General features: G+C 46.0%; 1 pseudogene; it reads left to right on the forward strand.

Moving 5' to 3' along the window:
• The first annotated feature begins 4,217 nt into the window (after positions 1–4,217).
• Positions 4,218–5,254, forward strand: LOC108803974 (annotated as a pseudogene).
• Positions 5,255–5,722: the final 468 nt, after the last annotated feature.

The raw sequence follows: 5,722 nt of genomic DNA on the forward strand, positions 1-5,722 counted from the left end.
ACCACACCACCACCCTACCCATACCACCACCACACCACCACCCTACCCACACCACCACCACCCTACCACACCACCACCTTACCCATACCACCACCACACCACCACCACCCTACCCATACCACCACCACCCAACCCACACCACCACCCACACCACCACCACCCTACCACACCACACCCCATTATCCCAACATAACAAGGAAATAAAACAAAAACAATATAATATCATAACAAACAATTTCCACACCGTTTCATCCCTCCACCCCCAACCCTCCATTCCTTTCCCTTCCTCTAACAAAAAGGTTCCTGCACTCTCCCTCCGACGCTATCGCCATCTCATCATGTCTAAAAGGAAGAAAAGCAAAAAATGTATTTCACATATAAAACACACACCCAAAAAAATCTAGTCCCATCTCTCCAGGACCTGAAATGTCGGATCCCTTCCCATTCCACAAGTATCAGAATCTAAGAACAGCCTTCCACGGATCATGGCCACACGTTCCTTCCCACGCCAACATTCTTTCCTACAAATCGAAATGTTCCTCGTACCCTATAAACTTTCTTTCACACAGTTCACACTCATCACCCTCTCTTCATTCTCACCAATCCTACACAAGACACACATCATCATCATCATCTCGAAAGACACCCTTTCTACCCCCGGTAATCCATTCGTCATGTTCCTTACACGTCTCCACACTGTCTTTTCAAACACGCAATTGCGGAAAAAAAACATTCTCCACACTCTTGTTTTTCCCGCACATCTTTCTCGGACAAACCTCACTTACTCACCAGTCGTCTGAGACTCCCTTGTAGGCTGTTCTCCGACTCTTTCTGACACACATTCTCTCACACTCCGTCACCCTTAAGCCTTCAAGTCTCTCTCTCTTCCAGCACACTCGCAAGTTTATTTTTCTCACACTTCCCACACCTCACTCTAAGAGACAAAGGCCATTGCCTAGTGGGCCCACATTCGTACACCGCACCCTGATAACCTATAACAATGAACAAGAAAGGCTTTTTAGGCGTACTGATGGACATATTAATTAAAACACATATTATTTGTATGTAGCTACGAGCAGTACACAATGTAACTTTATAGACAATACAAATATGACAGCGAGTTACAATGATAAAGTACAGGCTGCGTCTATATTGTCCACACCCTCCCCCACATGTATCCATGACAGCGTCTATATTGTCCACACCCTCCCCCACATGTATCCATGACAGCGTCTATATTGTCCACACCCTCCCCCACATGTATCCATGACAGCGTCTATATTGTCCACACCCTCCCCCACATGTATCCATGACAGACCGTCTAATTTGTCACCCCCTCCCCCACATGTATCCATGACAGCGTCTATATTGTCCACACCCTCCCCCACATGTATCCATGACAGCGTCTATATTCTCCACACCCTCCCCACATCTATCCATGACAGCGTCTATATTGTCCACACCCTCCCCCACATGTATCCATGACAGCGTTTATATTCATATCAAATGTCCATAATGGGGGTTGGATATAGTTGTTGCCTTTGCAACTTACCATACTCACCATCAGACTCCAGACTCACAACGCACTCTACTCGACCATCGTCCGTGAAAGGTGTCCTTCAAACGGGATCCTGGAAACAATACAAAAATTTATACAAAAATGTACCCCCCCCCCCCCCCCAAAGTGACCCCAGTCCTCCTCACCCCTGGGCTAATACTCCTGACCGCTGCACTCTGTGCTTTACATACTCCTGACCCCTGCACTCTGTGCTTTACATACTCCTGACCCCTGCACTCTGTGCTTTACATACTCCTGACCCCTGCACTCTGTGCTTTACATACTCCTGACCCCTGCATTCTATGTGTTACATGCTCCTGACCCCTGGATTCTATGCGTTACATGCTCCTGCACTCTGTGCTTTACATACTGACCCCTGCACTCTCTGCTTTACATACTCCTGACCCCTGCACTCTCTGCTTTACATACTCCTGACCCCTGCACTCTGTGCTTTACATACTCCTGACCCCTGCATTATATGTGTTACATGCTCCTGCACTCTTTGCTGTACATACTCCTGACCCCTGCATTCTATGCGTTACATGCTCCTGACCCCTGCATTCTATGCGTTACATGCTCCTGCACTCTGTGCTTTACATGCTCCTAACCCCTGAGCCTTTCACTCTCCTGGTCCATGCACTGAGTGCAATTTCCACTCCTGTGTTACACACTCCTAACCCCTGCACCTTGTGCATTACGTATCACCTGCACCGTGTGTGTTAACAGCATGACCTCTGCACTCTGTGCGGTACGTACTCCTAACCCCTGCACTTTGTGTTACATGATATTAACCCCTAAATTCTGAGCATTAGGTAATCCTGACCCCTGAGTGTTATATACTCCTGACCCCTGAGTGTTATGTACTCCTGACCCCTGAGTGTTATGTACTCCTGACCCTTGCACTCTGAGTCTTGTGTACTCCTGACCCCTGCACTCTGAGTGTTATGTACTCCTAACCCCTGCACTTTGTGTTACATGATATTAACCCCTAAATTCTGAGCATTAGGTAATCCTGACCCCTGAGTGTTATATACTCCTGACCCCTGAGTGTTATGTACTCCTGACCCCTGAGTGTTATGTACTCCTGACCCTTGCACTCTGAGTCTTGTGTACTCCTGACCCCTGCACTCTGAGTGTTATGTACTCCTGACCCCTGTACTCTGAGTCTTGTGTACTCCTGACCCCTGCACTCTGAGTGTTATGTACTCCTGGCCCCTGCACTCTGAGTATTATGTACTCCTGACCCCTGCACTCTGAGTCTTATGTACTCCTGACCCCTGCACTCTGAGTGTTATGTACTCCTGACCCCTGCACTCTGAGTCTTGTGTACTCATGACCCCTGCACTCTGAGTCTTGTGTACTCATGACCCCTGCACTCTGAGTCTTATGTACTCATGACCCCTGCACTCTGAGTGTTATGTACTCCTGACCCCTGAGTGTTATGTACTCCTGACCCCTGAGTCTTATGTACTCCTGACCCCTGTGTGACGGACTGCACCGTCACTGTGCTAGTTGGAGGGGGCTGCAGACTGGCCTATTACCCGCCGATTATGGCCCAGCAAGAGAACAGGAGATTTTGTGGCTAAATGTACATTTTATACGCAGACAGTGACTGTTGCCCTCTGGGAAATATATGTTTTAAAAGGGTGGAGCACAAGGATTTGGCCACATGGTTTGTCTAGTCAAAATGGAGACTTAATTAAGTTAAGTCAGTTGTATATAAGTTGCATAGCAGGAAGTGATATCACATATAAAACCAGGAAGTGATATAAGGACAGGAAGTAATGTCACATACACACAGGAAGTGATATAAGGATAGGAAATGATGTCACATACACAGGAAGCGACATGAGGACAAGAAGTGATGTACCATACACACAGGAAGTGATATCATATTAAACAGGAAGGTTCGGGTAAGAGGTCAATGGGAGGACGTAGAGAGGAGACATTGCTGGAACCGGCAGCAGAGGAGGTAAGAAGATATTATTTTATAGTGTCCCCCCCCCGTCATGTCCGTCCTCGTCCTCCATAGTCTTTGTGATGTCCTTTATCTCCAGCAGATGCTGCTACACACATGAATATAAACACAGCGCGGACACCGATAGATTATCTGCCTGCAGACTCTTCTATGGATCACATGACCACGTCAGTAAGGATGGAGGAGGATCGGAGTCACATGACTGAGAGGATATTAGACCTCACCCTGGAGATCATCTACCTGCTGACCGGAGAGGTGAGGAGGATTCTGGGAGGTCACATGACATCACTCTTAAAGGAGAACTATGAGGGGGGTGATTTTCTCTTATCCTCATAGTTCTAGCCGACCTGTGACAATGAAACTGCGGCGCTCTCAGTATACCGGGCCCTCCGGTGTTTATCGAAAGTTGTCACATGCTAATTTATTAGGTGATCAGCTGAGCGAAAGCATTTCAATGCATTGGCGGTTGATGACACCGCTCACAAAGCTGATCCCTACCAGCTCCAGGGGAAGTTCTAGATAATCCGTTTTAGTGCTTCACTTAAGAACTATACAGATGAGAAGATCTCTGTTTATTGGAATTAGAGGTCACATGACATTAGTTTTGCTCTTTTAAAACAGAGTTTTCCTCCGGTGAGGTCTGGTGACCGTCTAACCATCTCAGTGCCTTCACCTCACTCCATGAAACCCGAGAGGAGACAAACAGGATCGAGTTCGTTGTCTTCTTTCCAGTGTAAGAAACCTCTCACTGAATACAGAACACTTCTAGTACAGTCGGGAAGTCCAACAGGTGAACATCCTTTTTCATGTTCAGAGTGTGGAAAAGGTTTCACTACCAAAGGACACCTTCATACACACCAGATCATTCACACAGGTCAGCGTCCTTTCTCGTGTTTAGAGTGCGGAAAAAGTTTCAATCTAAAAGCAAACCTTTTCAGACACCAGAAAATACACACCGGGGAGCGCCCTTTCTCATGTTCAGAGTGCGGGAAATCTTTCACCATAAAAGGAGAGCTAATTAAACACCAGAGAAATCACACCGGGGAGCGTCCTTTTCCGTGTTCTGAGTGCGGGAAATGTTACAACACGAAAGGAAATCTCCTTGAACACCTGAGAGTTCACACGGGGGAGCGTCCTTTCTCATGTCCAGAGTGTGGGAAAAGTTTTACCGTGAGAAGAGACCTTCGTAATCACCTGAAAATTCACAAGGATGAGCGCACTTTCGCATGTTCAGAGTGCAGAAAATGTTTCTATCGCAAAGCAGAACTTCTTATTCACCAGAGAAGTCACACGGGTGAGCGGCCTTTCTCATGCTTAGAGTGTGGGAAAAGTTTCTATCGCAAATCATGCCTTGATAAACACCAGAAAATTCACAGCAGTGAACCTTCTTTCTCATGTTCAGAGTGTGGAAAACGTTTCACCCTAAAAGCAAACCTTATCAGACACCAGAAAATTCACACCGGTGAACGTCCTTTCTTATGTTCAGACTGTGGAAAACGTTTCACCCTAAAAGCAAACCTTATCAGACACCAGAAAATTCACACCGGTGAACGTCCTTTCTCATGTTCAGAATGTGGAAAAGTTTCACTATGAAAGGAGACCTTCTGAAACACCAGAGAAATCACACAGAGCGTCCTTTCTCATGTTCAGAGTGCGGGAAAGGTTTTGCGCAAAAAAAGGAGTTTAATGACACATCAAATCACACACACGTCTGCTGATGCTTTTGAGAAATTGTAAGTAGCTTTCATCCAGGTGGGGTTGTTCAGTCTGATAAAGATCTCTATGAAAAGATGAGGCGCGGAAGCCTGTAGGGACCGGTCTACCAGGCAGACGGGACAGAGGATCAAGGGAGTATATATATTTTTTATTTGAGCCCCAACACCATAACAAGCAGTAAATCCCTTTTTTATTTAATTTTTTGATATACAGAAACAAAAAAAACAAAAAGATAAACCAATGTACAAGAAACATAACGTAAGCTCGTGTTACATATGATAATGCAAGATGAGGTTTATACAGATATTGTAAAAATAATAAATTACAAATAAAAGTTTATATCAAACTAGAGGTGTGAGCGTCTATCATTCCAAGTAGGGATGCACTGATACCGGAAGTATGGTGTGGGAAGGGTGGAGGATGAAGTAGGGTGTGGGTAAGGTGGAGGGGGAAGTATGGTGTGGGTAGGG

This window comes from Nanorana parkeri, unplaced genomic scaffold, assembly GCF_000935625.1.
Source record: "Nanorana parkeri isolate BGI_ZX_2015 unplaced genomic scaffold, ASM93562v1 scaffold4639, whole genome shotgun sequence".
Lineage (NCBI taxonomy): Eukaryota > Metazoa > Chordata > Amphibia > Anura > Dicroglossidae > Nanorana > Nanorana parkeri.